This window comes from Hordeum vulgare, chromosome 5H, assembly GCF_904849725.1.
Source record: "Hordeum vulgare subsp. vulgare chromosome 5H, MorexV3_pseudomolecules_assembly, whole genome shotgun sequence".
NCBI lineage: Eukaryota > Viridiplantae > Streptophyta > Magnoliopsida > Poales > Poaceae > Hordeum > Hordeum vulgare.
In genome coordinates, this window is record NC_058522.1 from 385966955 (window position 1) to 385982191 (window position 15237).

The window sequence follows — 15237 nt, forward strand, 5'->3', positions numbered from 1 at the left end:
TATTTAGCTAGGAGCTTATAATGGTTTGTCTTGGTTGCCCACATGATTGTTGAGATGACTATGTTGTAGTATGATAGGATGGTATCCTCCTTTGAATGTTTCAAGTGGCTTGAGTTGGCGCATGTTCACGCATGTAGTTGAAACAAAATCAACATAGCCCCTATGATGTTCATGTTCATGGTGATTAATGTCCTACTCATGCTTGCACTCAATGTTAGTTAATCTCAATGCATTTTGATGACTGTTGTCGCTCTCTAGTTGGCCGCTTCCCAGTCTTTCGCTAGCCTTCACTTGTACTAAGCGGGAATACTGCTTGTGCATCCACCTCCATAAACCCAATGTTGTTCCATATGAGTCCACCATACCTACCTATGTGCGGTATCTACCTGCCGTTCCAAGTAAATTTGCATGTACCACTCTCTAAACCTTCAAGAAATAATCTGTTTTGCATGCCCGAACCGCTCATGTGGTGACAGAGGGCTATTGGTATCTTCCATGCTAGTCGTGTTATCCTCGATATGTGTTTATTCACTATCATTCACGAGAAAGGGGCTGGTAATTGGAATTCCCAGTTCCATGCTCAAATCGAAAAGATAATTGCAAACAAAACTCCCCCAGGATTGATGTTGGTATGGACGGTACCCGAGGATTCGGCTAGCCGTGGAGTGTGATTGATTGGTGGTGGGGGAATCAAACCTTTACTTTTCTATTTGGGACCCGCCTATAGCATGTGTAGCGTGGAAGATGTTGAGAACTCTTGGTCATTGCGTTGACAATGAAAGCATGCCATCCAAAATTATAATCTCTGTTTTCAAAGTTTGAGATTTGGCACCTATGCAAATCAATGCTTCCTTCTGCGAAGGGCCTGTCTATTTATGTTCATGTTGAGTCATCCTCCTCTTACAAAAGAACAAATTAGAGATCACCTCTGTCATTTTTATGCTTTGCTTTTAACTGTGTTGAGTATGACTACGACTGGATCTTCATTGCTTTGAATTACAATGTTTAGTCAGCCCTTGGTCTTTGAAGGTGCTCTGCATTTATGTTTTGCGGTCTCAGAAAGATCTAGCGAGATACCATCTATTCGTACTGCTTCATGTTGTTTTGATTGAAGTGTTGACGTTTGAGACTTATTATTATTTGCTCGCTAGTTGATTATGCCATTGATATGAGTTTACCGTGAGACCTAGATGTCATTTGCTTTTGTGGTTTACTTGTGATATTGCTGAAATTCTGGTTGTGACTTAGACATAGTTGCAACAACAAGATCAAACAGAGTTCGTCAAAGTTTTTCTTTTGTCTCTCCCAGTTTGTCAACTGAGTTGCTTGAGGACAAGCAAGGCTTTAAGCTTGGGGGAGTTGATACGTCTCCGTCATATCTACTTTTCCAAACTCTTTTGCCCTTGTTTTGGACTCTAATTTGGATGATTTGAATAGAACTAACCCGGACTGACGTTGTTTTCAGCAGAATTGCCATGGTGTTGTTTTTGTGCACAAATAAAAGTTCTCGGAATGTCCTGAAAATTTACGGAGATTTTTTCTGGAATAAAACAAAAATACCTGCGCAAAGATCCACCGGAGGGGGCGTGCCAGTGGGCCACAAGCCCACAGGCCGCGGCCACCCCCTATGGCTGCGCCGTGAGAGCTTGTGGGGCCCACGTGGTACCACCGCCCCCAAACTCAGCTCTATATCTTCCGTCTTGCTCAAAAAAAAATCAGAGAGAAGGTTTCATCGCGTTTTGCGATACGGAGGCGCCGCCACATCTTGTTCTTCATCTGGAGGGCAGATCTGTAGTCCGTTTCGGGCTCCTGAGAGGGGAAATCGTTGCCATAGTCATCATCAAACTTTCTCCATCGACAATTCCATGATGCTCTTCATCGTTCGTGAGTAATCTCATCGTAGGCTTGCTGGACGGTGATGAGTTGGATGAGATCTATCATGTAATCGAGTTAGTTTTTGACGGGGATTGATCCCTAGTATCCACTATGTTCTAGATTGATGTTGCTACAACTTGGCTATGCTTAATGCTTGTCACTAGGGCCCGAGTGCCATGATTTCAGATCAGAACCTATTATGTTGTCGCCAATATATGTGTGTTTTAGATCCTATCTTGCAAGTTGTAGTCACCTACCATGTGTTATGACCCGACAACCCCGGAGTGACAATAGCCGGAACCACTCCCGGAGATGACCATAGTATGAGGAGTTCATGTATTCACCACGTGTTAATGCGTTGGTCCAGTTCTTTATTAAAAGGAGAACCTTAATATCCCGTAGTTTCCATTAGGACACCGCTGCCACAGGAGGGATGGACAATAGATGTCATGCAAGTTCTTTTCCCTAAGCATGTATGACTACATACGGAATACATGCCTACATTAGATCGACGAACGGGAGCTAGCCACATATCTCTCCGTGTTATAGTTGTTACATGATGAATCACATTCGTCATACTCATCCATCACCGATCCACTACCTACGAGTCTTTTACTACTGGTTCTCTCTATTTTACTTTTTCTAGGCTTGTCCCTTGCTACAAAAGGGATTTGACCAGTTTGCTGCTACTGTTGCTACTGCTGTCACTTTGCTGCTATTGTTGCTACTGCTGTTACTTTGCTCCTGTTGCTACTGCTGTTCCTTCCTACTCCGTTGTTACTTGTTGTAAGACTTTGTTGAAGCCGTAGCCGGGGAAGCATTCTTCTCAAAAATAATCCCCCGTCCACGTGTTGGCGCCATTGATACAACAGTTAGGAATAGTCTGCCGTCAACAAATCGTTTCTGGCACCATTGCTATCATACTACCTTGCTACTAATACTTTGCTTGCAGACACTAATCTTTCAGGTGTGGTTGAATCTGACACATTCAACTGCTAATACTTGAGAATATTCTTTAGCTTCCCCTTGTGAGTGAATCAATAAATTTGGGTTGAATACTCTACCCTCGAAAACTGTTGCGATCCCATACACTTGTGGATCATCACTGCTATGGGTATATAGTATGATCGCACATTACTTACGCAAATCTACAACGATGATATGCAAGTTTCTATTTAACCTTCTCCAAGGACCGCCTTTGTCCAATCCGATTCAACTAAAATTGGAGAAACAGACACCCGTGAGTCATCTTTATCCAACAAATTGCATGTTAGTCGATGAAAGCGATCTCTCGTAAGCGTACGAGTAATGTTGGTCCGGGCCGCTTCATCCAACAATACCACCGAATCAAGAAAAGACTAAGGAGGGAAGCAATATGAATAACAACGCCCACAAACTTCTTTGTGTTCTAATCGAGATGTCATCTACGCATAGACCTAGCTCATGATGCCTTTGTTGGGGAACGTTGCATGCGAAAGAAATATTTTCCTAACCGCGCACAAGATCTATCCACGGTGATGACCATCTACGAGAGGGGAGAGTGCATCTACATACGCTCTTAGATTGTTAAGCGGAAGCATATATAATGCGGTTGATGTAGTGGAACATCTTCGCGATCCAAATCACAGCCCGTCCCGCGATCTCGTCACGATCCATCCCTATCTAGTGGCGAACGAACGACAACTCTGCATTCAGCACACGTACGCTCGATGACGTATACTCCTTCTCGATCCAACAAATAGGAAGCAGAAGTAGATGGGATCTCAACCAGCATGACGGCATGGTGGAGCAGTGCGAGCAGGGCTTCACCAAGCGCTGCCTGAACCGATTTGAGGAGAAAACGAAGTTAGGGAGAGGTAGGGCTGCCCCCGGGGCGTGGGAATTGGTGTGTTCAGCCCCTCCCTCTCCCCCACTATATATAGGAGGCAATAGGGAGGGCTGGGTCATATCCCTAGCCCCTCCTCCAAAGAGGGGTGTGGGCCTAGGGAGGTTTCCTCCCTCTCCAAGGCACCTAGGAGGTGCCTTCCCGTTTAGGGACTCTTCCCTCCAAACCACTTGGGCCCTTGGGGGCTGCCCCAACCTGGCTTGGACGCCACCTTACAACACATGCACGTCCTAGGAGCTAGAGGGGCCCTTACGGACTCCTCCGGAACCCCCCGGAACCTTCTGGAACCTTCCACAAGCTTCCTGGTACAATACCAATAAAACCCAAAACTTTTCCAGTAGCCAAAATAGGACTTCCCATATATAAATCTTTACCTCCGGACCATTTCGGAGCTCCTCGTGACATCCGATCTCATCTGGGACTCCAAGTAACATTTGGTCACCACCGTACAAATCCCGATACTACTCTAGCGTCACCGGACATTAAGTGTGCAAACCCTACGGGTTCGAGAACTATGAACACATGACTGAGACACGTGCCTGGATGCCCATATTGGTTACTACATATTCTATGAAGATCTTTATCGGTCAAACCACGATGTCAAGGATTCAATCAATCCCGTATACTGTTCCCTTTGTCCATCGGTATGTTTCTTGCCCAAGATTCGATTGTTGGTTGATGGGGACATGTACCTAGGGTAGGGTCACATGCCTGACCTAAATGTAATACCCAAGGGTACCTCATTGTTACTCAAAGGGTCACACAGAAGATTCCGACTGGATGGACATATCACCTAAAAAGTCACTCGGTACACAAACACTCGGAATATATTCCCATCCACTCGACGACCTAGATCCACTAGGAATGGTTCCAGTCGACATAGAAGACCCGAGTCACCCCCATGAAGGCCAACGAACATACCTTCAACCGATGGTCATTAATAGCACTTATTACTTGCATATGTTATCAGTAACGTATATCTTTAAATCGTATTGATCGAGCCCTTAGATGCTGAGGCCTTGATGAGGGGTAGCGCACTCTATATAAGCCACACCTCCCCTCTGGAACAAGGGTTCACACACCCTGTAATACACAATCCACACTACAAGAGCTCCCGAGCACTGAGACCTAGGGCTATTACCTCTAACAGAGGGGCCTAAACTCATACATCCTGTGTACAACCTTGCCGTAGCCAGGACTCTGCCCTCTCCATTCGTACCCTACACTTCTACTGTCAGGTTCATTCCCACGATAGTTGGCGCCCACCATGGGGCAGGCGTCTAAGCGACTTTCGACAAGTTTGCGATTTTCACTCTTCGTCACATCTTCCGGCTGCGATTCGTTCATGGGTGGTGAGATCCGTTTCGGCGCCCTCATCTTCGTAGCTGATGACTCGGCATGGCTTCAGGAAGCGCCACTCGACATTGAGGCGCTCCCAGTTCGTGGAGCGACGCACTTCCGTGCAAGCTCCTTCGGTGCACTCCTTCGGCAGCCTTCGACTCCGCTGTCGTCTGTTCAGTCCGCTCTTCGTCGTCGCAAGCGATATGGTCGCTCACGACTCCATCGCTGGGTGAAGCACGCAGTGGCTCACGAGGTGTCATCTCCATCGACTCCTCAAGTCGCAGCCATCGAGCCTATTGTGCCCCTTCGAGACCCGATCCACTCGGCATCAGATTGGTCTGATGCTTCGTCCGAGTGCGAGAGATGCAACCCAGCAGCACAGGTTTTCATGGCGGGCTCCGCTGAGAGCCCACCCGGGTTCAGTCGCGGCGAGCACGAGGCTAGTAAACTATCGACTGGACGTGGTCGTCATCGTCCTCTAACTTCCATTCAACATCAGCGACAACTCTTCTCAAGTGGTCAACAAGACAACGTTGAGGTATACCGTACTCCAGTACTTAATGTTGCAGCAGCACCTCAGATAGCAGATTCAATTTAGCCGTCAGATTCAGAGGGGAGTAGAGGCTTAGAGGAGATTCGCACTTTGCTTCAAGCAGCACAACAACATAATTCAGCTATATCGCAATCACTCAATAGATTACACATTAATTCACCAAGAGCAGATATAGTCCATTCAGTTTATAGTCTAGGTTCAACCCAGCGACGCAGAGACGGGGGCTACCGAGAGAATCAGCACAGAGACCAGGGTCGGAACCAGTTTCCCCCTGTTATCACCGTGATGACCACCGTCATGTGCATTCTCCTCCATGGAGCAGCTCGTATGTGTCCCGACACTATGATGACCGACGCCCGTTCGGTGATGAGCGGAATCCAGGATTCGATGCGAGAAATGTACTCGCACAGAGAAGGATCGACTGGGGCAGAGCACACAGATATGGTGTCTACAAAGATTATCCGAGTGGAATTGGTACCGCAGTTTCTGGTCCCGAGTGTTTCAGCAGGGCAATCCGCTTTGCCGATATTCCCCCCAACTTTAGGTTGGCGGATGGAATCAGCAAGTTCATAGGAGAGTCCAACCTGAAACTTGGCTGGACAACTATCGAGTCGCAGTACATATTGGCAGCGGCAACAACAATGTTGCGATGAAGCACTTGCCCCTAATGCTGGATGGTTCAGCCCGTGCATGACTGAATCAGCTGGCACCCTCAAGCATATACCATTGGGCAAATTTTGCCCAAGTGTTCATCAACACCTTCGAGGGCACTTGCAACCACCCTGCCGGCCTTTCTGAGTTACATCATTGCATACAGAAGCCGAGTGAGTCCTTGCACGATTACATCCAGCGCTGGACCACTCTACACCACACAATGGAGAATGTCACCAAGCATCAAGCAGTCTGCGCCTTTAAGGTAGGAGTCAGGTACAGGGAGTTGTATCTGAAGTTCGGTCGGACAGGCGACATGTCAATGAGCAAAATGATGGAGATAGCAAGATGTCGGTGATGCTAGGTCGACACCTATGGGAATCAACGTGAAACCCTTGTGATCGTAGGGCGGGGAAAGACGACGTCAAGAGCAGAGCTAACGATCAACACCCGGCAAGCCTTTTTACCCAGGTTCGGGTCACTTATGCGTAAAACCCTACATCCTGCTCGTCTGGTTGTATTAAGCTTTTTGTTGTTTGTTACAGTGACTAATGATAACCGACTTCTGGCCAATATCCCAAGAGTCTCACCCCTTGTGAATGAGCTAAGGGCCTCCTTTTATAGGCAAAGGGGTCACCTACAGTGCTCGGTGGCAGGTTCATGAGAAGTTACAGTGAACCTAGAGCGGTGCTTATCCATCTACCGCTGTCAGGTGCATTAAATGCGCGTCTTTTCCTTGTGAGCAATGTGCTGGTGAAGACACATTTCTAGGTGTTTCGACACCTGGACTCCTGCGCTGGCGCATGGGGAATGCGCTGGAACTTGGGGGCGATGGCACTGTGGCAAGGGCGGTTACCCTCAAGTGCCTAGCCCGTCATCCCAGCAAGGAAGCTTGCCGGGGCCTTGGGTCTTCGTCCCGGCAAGGAAGCTTGCCGGGGGGCTTCGGTTGTCGTCCCGGCAAGGGAGGCTTGCCGAGGTCTTGTACTTGGTGAGTTCATCACGCCCACTAAATGGGTGTGGCCTTGGTTATCCTCCCATCAAGGCAGGATTTCCGGGGCCTTCGTAATCTTGTGGGTGCATCTTGTCTGGATCCTGGCATGCCCTACCGTCAGGGGCTCTTTGCGCCCGTGCACAAGTCTGGGGCACTAGGGACCCCAGTCTTTAGTGCAATGACACAACCCTTATGCTAACGGGGAGGAATAAGACCGCCTCCGTAGCGGCAAAGGTAAAGCACTCGTCGATACTGACGCCAATTCCAATCGGAAGCAGAAGCGGAAGGTTGAAAGCGCTACGCCAGCACAAGCACCCGCTCTGGTGGCAGGTAAATACAAGGGAAAGTCCAAGACACAGTTTTCTCCCAAGAAATCCAAGTCTCAGTCGGATGTTCTAGATCAGCCGTGTGTATTCCACACGAAAAAAGACGAAGAGGGCAATCTGATATTTCCAAAGCACACCACTCAGCAGTGCCGACTGTTGATCCAAGAGTTCAAAGAAGGTCAGTCGAGTGGAAAAGACCCTGAAGAGGAGAACGACAAAGAAAAACATGACTTCCCTAAAGTCCAAGAAACGCTGATGATTTTTGCTGGCGTAGAGAGCAAAAGTCGACTGAAATTCATCAATAGAGAAGTCAACATGGCAGTACCTTCCACCCCAACGTACCTGAAGTGGTCGCATACCCCCATCACGTTTTATCAGTCGGATCACCCGGCTGTTGTTCCGACTCCAGGTCGACACGCTCTGGTGGTCGATCTAGTTGTAAAGGGTGTTCGGCTTCCTAAAGTCTTGATGGATGGGGGAAGCGGACTGAATATCCTATACGCAGAAACTCTCAAGGGGATGGGCATTCCGATGTCCCGACTCAGCGAGAGCACCATGTCCTTTCATGGAGCTATCCCAGGGAAGAAGGCCAAGTCACCCGGCCAGATCGCGTTAGATGTTGTTTTTGTTGGAAATATGCCCTAGAGGCAATGATAAATAGCTATTATTACATTTCCTGTTTAAACATAATCGTTTATTATCCATGCTATAATTGTATGGCATGAAAACATAGATACATGTGTGGATACATAGACAAAACAATGTCCCTAACAAGCGTCTAATTGGCTAGCCAGTTGATCAATGATAGTCAAGGTTTTCTGGCTATATGCAAGTGTTTTCACTTGATAACTGGATCACATCATTAGGAGAATCATGTGATGGACTAGACCCAAACTATGAACGTAGCATATTGACCGTGTCGTTTTATTGCTATTGTTTTCTTCGTGTCAAGTGTTTGTTCCTATGACCATGAGCTCATATAACTCACTCGCACCAGAGGAATACCTTGTGTGCATCAACTGTGAAAATGTAACTGGGTGACTATAAAGGTGCTCTACAGGTATCTCTGAAGGTGTCCTTTGAGTTAGTATGGATCAAGACTGGGATTTGTCACTCCGTGTGACGGAGAGGTATCTCGGGGCCCACTCGGTAATACAACATCACACACAAGCCTTGCAAGCAATGTGACTAAGTGTAAGTAACGGGATCTTGTATTATGTATCGAGTAAAGAGACTTGCTGGTAACAAGATTGAAATAGGTATGCACATACCGACGATCAAATCTCGGGCAAGTAACATACCGAAGGACAAAGGGAATGACATACGGGATTATATGAATCCTTGACACTAAGGTTCAACTGATAAGATCTTCGGAGAATATGTAGGATCCAATATGGGTATCCAGGTCCCGCTATTGTATATTGACTGAGGAGTGCCTTGGGGCATGTCTACATAGTTCTCGAACCCGCACGGTCTGCACACCTAAGGTTCGATGATGTTTTAGTATAGTTGAGTTATATGTGTGGTTATCGAATGTTGTTCAGAGTCCCGGATGAGATCACGGACGTAACGTGGGTTTCCGGAATGGTCCAAAAACAAAGATTGGTATATAGAATGGTTTCATTTGGTCACTGAAAAGTTTCGGGCAATTCTGACAGTGTACCAGGAGTGACGAATGGGTTCCGGGAGATCACCGAGAGGGGCCCACCCACCCGGGAGTGAGCCCAAGGCACTAGGGTGGAGCCACAAGACCTTAGTGGATGGTGGAGTCAGCCCAAGGGGCCCATGGCGCCACATAAAGAAATACGAAAAGAAAATAAAAGAAAAGGGGGGAAGAGGGAGGGGGAAGGAAGAGGAGAACTCCTCCTTCCCAAACCGAATTGGAGGAGGAGTCCTCCTCCTCCCCTTGGCTGGTGCACCTTGAGGGCTTGTCCTCCCCCTCCCTCCTATATATAGTGGTATTTTAGGGCTGATTTGAGACAACTTTTTCCACGTGCAACTCAACCCTAGACCACATATTTCCACCTCTAGATCGGATTTCTACGGAGCTCGGGCGGAGCCCTGTAGGAGTAGATCACCACCACCACCGGAGCGCCATCACGCTTCCCAAAAACTCATCTACTTATCTGTCTTTCTTGCTGGATCAAGAAGGACAAGATCATCGTCGAGCTGTACGTGTGCTGAACGCGCAGGTGCCGTCCGTTTTGCGCTAGATCGGAACGGATCGTGGGACAGATCGATGGACGGTTCGTGGGACGGTTTGACGGAAGCAAATACATTCCACTACATCAACCGCGTTTCTTAGCGCTTCCTGTTGTGCGATCTGCAAGGGTACGTAGATCCAAATCTCCTCTCATAGATGGACATCACCATGATAGGTCTTCGTGTGCGTAGGAAATTTTTTGTTTCCCATGCAACGTTCCCCAACAGCGGCATCATGAGCTAGGTTCATGCGTAGATGTTATCTCGAGTAGAACACAAAAGGTTTTGTGGATGGTGATGTTCGATTTGCTGCCCTCCTTAGTATTTTCTCGATTCGGCGGTATTGTTGGATTGAAGCGGACCGGACCGACATAACTCGTACGCTTACGAGAGACTGGTTTCATCGATTGACATGCAACCTCGTTGCATAAAGATGACTGGTGGGTGTCGGTTTCTTCAGCTTTAGTTGAAATGGTTTTGACCGAGGCGGTCTTTCCAGAGGTTAAATAGCAATTTGCACATCTCCGTTGTGTTTTTTGCGGAAGTAAGATGCGATCATACTAGATACCCATAGCATCCACGTAAAACATGCAACAACAAATTAGAGGACGTCTAACTTGTTTTTGCAGGGTATGCTTGTGATATGATATGGCCAATGACGTGATGTGATATATTGGATGTATGAGATGATAATGTTGTAATAGTTAATATCGACTTCCACGTCGATGCTACGGCAACCGGGAGGAGCCATAGGGTTGTCTTTAAACTAACGTTTGTGATTGCAGATGAGTTTACTATATTGCTAGGGCGTAGCTTTAGTAGTAATAGCACAAGTAGCACGACAACCTCCATGGCGACATGTTGATGGAGATCATGGTGTGGCGCCGGTTACAAGAAGATCGTGCCGGTGTTTTGGTGATGGAGATCAAGAAGCACAAGATGATGGCCATATCATGTCACTTATGAATTGCATGTGATGTTAATCCTTTTATGCACCTTATTTTGCTTAGAAAGATGGTAGCATTATGAGGTGATCTCTCACTAAAATTTCAAGACGAAATTGTGTTCTCCCTGACTGTGCATGGTTGCTACAGTTCGTCGTTTCGAGACACCACGTGATGATTGGGTGTGATAGACTCAACATTCACATACAACGGGTGCAAAATAGTTGCACACGCGGAACAGTCTGGTTAAGCTTGACGAGCCTAGCATGTGCAGACATGGCCTCAGAACACATGAGACTCAAAGGTCGAGCATGAATCGTATAGTTGATATGATTAGCATAGAGATGCTTACCACTGAATTTATTCTCAACTCACGTGATGATCGGACTTTAATTAGTGAATTTGGATCATGTACCACTCAAATGACAAGAGAGATGTACTTTTTGAGTGGGAGTTTAGCAAGTAATTTGATTAGTTAAACTCTAATTATCTTGAACATAGTCTAAGTACACTTTGAAATATTTGTGTTGTAGATCAATGGCTCACACGACAGTCACCCTGAATTTTAATACGTTCCTAGAGAAAGCTAAGTTGAAAGATGATGGAAACAACTTTGTAGACTGGGCTCGTAATCTTAAGTTGCTCCTGCAAGCTCGGAAGAAGGATTATGTCCTTAATGCTGCGCTAGGAGATGAACCACCTGCTACGGCTGACCAAGATGTTAAGAATGCTTGGTTAACACGTAAGGAGGACTCCTCAGTAATTCAATGTGCAGTCTTGTATGGCTTAGAGCCGGGACTTCAACATCCCTTTGAGCGTCATGGAGCATTTGAGATGTTCCAGGACTTGAAGTTTATCTTTCAGAAGAACGCCCGAATTGAGAGGTATGAGACCTCCGATAAATTCTATGCTTGCAAGATGGAGGAGAATTCGTCTGTAAGTGAACACGTGCTCAAAATGTCTGGGTACTCAAACCGTATAGCTGAGCTGGGGATTGAACTCCCGCAAGAGCCTATCACAGACATAATTCTTCAATCACTGCCACCAAGTTACAAGAGCTTTGTGTTGAACTATAACATGTAAGGGATGAACAAGTCACCCAGCGAGTTATTCGAGATGCTGAAAGTCGCAGAGTCAGAACTCCGTAAAAAGCATCAAGTGTTGATGGTGAATAAGACCACTAGTTTCAAGAGAAACGACAAAGGAAAGAAGGGTAATTCCAAGAAGAGCGGCAAGCCTGTTGCCAATCAGATGAAGAAACCCAAGGCTGGACCTAAACCTGAAACAGAGTGTTGTTATTGCAAGGGACTGGGTCACTAGAAGCGCAACTGTCCCAAGTATCTTGCTGATAAGAAAGCGGCCAAGGAAAAATCAGGTATATTCGATATACATGTTATTGATGTTTACTTAACGAACTCTCGTAGTAGTGCCTGGGTATTCGATACCGGTTCTATTGCTCATATTTGCAACTCAAAACTGGAACTGCGGAATAAACGAAGGCTGACGAAAGATGAAGTGATGATGCGCGTGGGAAATGGTTCCAAGGTTGATGCAATCGTCGTCGGCACAGTATCACTTCAGTTACCATCAGGATTAGTTATGAACCTAAATAATTGTTATTTAGGGCCTGCGTTAAGCGTGAACATTATATCTGGATCTTGTTTATTGCGAGACAGTTACTCGTTTAAGTCAGAGAATAATGGTTGTTCTATTTCTATGAGTAATATCTTTTAAGTCATGCACCCAATATGAGTAATATTGTTTAAGTCATGCACCCAATGTGAGAGGATTGTTCATATTGAATCTTGATAGCTATGGTACAGATATACATAACATTGAGACCAAAAGAGTTAGAGTTAACAATGATAGCGCCATGTTTTTGTGGCACTGTCGCTTAGGTCATATTGGTGTAAAGCGCATGAAGAAACTCCATTCCGATGGACTTTTGGAGTCACTTGATTTTGATTCACTTGACACGTGCGAACCATGCCTCATGGGCAACATGACTAAGACTCCGTTCTCCAGAACAATGGTGCGTGCAAGTGACTTGTTGGAAATCATACGTACCGATGTGTGCGGTCCGATGAGTGTGGAGGCGCGCGGCGGATATCATTATTTTCTCTCCTTCACTGATGATTTGAGTAGATATGGTTATGTCTACTTGATGAAGCACAAGACTGAAACGTTTGAGAAATTCAAGCAATTTCAGAGTGAAGTTGAAAATCATCGTAACAAGAAGATCAAGTTCCTGCGGTCTGATCGTGGGGGTGAATATCTGAGTTTCGAGTTTGGTGCTCACTTAAGACAATGTGGAATTGTTTCACAGTTGACACCGCCTGAAACACCACAGCATAATGGTGTGTCCGAACATCGTAATCATACTTTATTAGAGATGGCACGATCTATGATGTCTCTTACTGATTTGCCATTATCATTTTGTGGTTATGCATTAGAGACAGCTGCATTCACTTTAAATAGGGCACCATCAAAATCCGTTGAGACGACAACATACGAACTGTGGTATGGCAAAAGACCAAAGTTGTCATTTCTTAAATTTTGGGGATGTGATGCTTATGTCAAAAAGCTTCAGCCTGAAAGCTACAACCCAAAGCGGAAAAGTGCGTCTTCATAGGTTACCCAAAAGAGACAGTTGGTTATACCTTCTATCTCAAATCCGAGGGCAAAGTGTTTGTTGCTAAAAACGGAGCTTTTCTTGAGAAGGAGTTTCTCTCGAAAGAATTGAGTGGGAGGAAGATAGAACTTGATGAGGTTGTCGAACCTCTAATCCCTCTAGATGGTGGCACAGGGCAAGGGGAAACCCCTGTCATTGCGACACGGGTTGAGGAGGAAGTTGATGAACATGATCATGAAACTTCGGATCAAGTTCCTATCGGACCTCGCAGGTCGACAAGATCACGTACTGCTCCTGAGTGGTACGGTAATCCAGTCTTATCAATTATGTTGTTAGACAACAATAAACCTGCGAATTATGAAGAAGCAATGGTGGGCCCAGATTCCAACAAATGGCTGGAGTCCACGAAGTCCGAGATAGGATCGATGTACGAGAACAAAGTGTGGACTTTGGAAGTACTACCTGAAGGCCGCCAGGCTATTCAGAACAAATGGATCTTTAAGAAGAAGACGGACGCAGACGGTAATGTGACTGTCTATAAAGCTCGACTTGTGGCAAAGGGTTTTTCACAACTTCAAGGAGTTGACTACGATGAGACGTTCTCACCAGTAGCGAAGCTTAAGTCCGTCCGAATCATGTTAGCAATAGCTGCATTTTTTGATTATGAAATCTGACAGATGGATGTCAAAACGGAGTTCCTTAATGGCTTTCTTAAGGAAGAGTTGTATATGATGCAACCCGAAGGTTTTGTCGATCTGAAGAATGCTTAAAAAGTGTGCAAGCTCCAGCGATCCATTTATGGACTGGTGCAAGCATCTCGGAGTTGGAATAAGCGCTTTGATGAGGTGATCAAAGCATTTGGGTTTATACAAGTGGTTGGAGAATCTTGTATTTACAAGAAACTGAGTGGGAGCTCTGTGGCGTTTCTAATATTATATGTGGATGACATATTGCTGATTGGAAACAACATGGAGCTTTTAGAGAGCATAAAGGATTACTTGAATAAAAGTTTCTCTATGAAGGACATAGGAGAAGCTGCTTACATTCTAGGCATTAAGATCTATAGGGATAGATCGAGACGCCTAATTGGACTTTCACAAAGCACATACCTTGATAAAGTTTTGAAGAAGTTCAAAATGGATCAGTCCAAGAAAGGGTTCTTGACAGTATTACAAGGTATAAATTTGAGTAAGACTCGGTGCCTAGCAACTGCGGAAGATAGAGAACAAATGAGTTCCGTCCCCTACGCTTGAGCCGTAGGTTCTATCATGTATGCAATGTTGTGCACTAGACCAGACATCAGCTTGGCCATAAGTATGGCATGCAGGATTCAGAGTAATCCAGGAGTGGATCACTGGACGACGGTCAAGAATATTCTGAAGTACCTAAAAAGGACTAAGGAAATGTTTCTCGTTTATGGAGGTGACAAAGAGCTCGTCGTAAAAGGTTACATCGACACAAGTTTTGACACCGATCCGGATGACTCTAAGTCGCAAACCGGATACGTATTAATTCTTAATGGGGGTGTAGTAAGCTGGTGCAATTCCAAGCAGAGCGTCGTAGCAGATTCTACATGTGAAGCGGAGTACATAGCTGCCACGGAGGCAGCAAAGGAAGGTGTCTGGATGAAGCAGTTCATGACAGATCTTGGAGTTGTGCCGAGCGCACTAAATCCAATAACTCTGTTATGTGACAACACTGGTGCCATTGCCTTAGCAAAGGAACCAAGGTTTCACAAGAAGACCTGACACATCAAACGACGCTTCAACCTCATCTGCGACTACGTCGAAGGAGAGGTCGTGAATATTTGCAAAGTGCATACGGATCTGAATGTTGC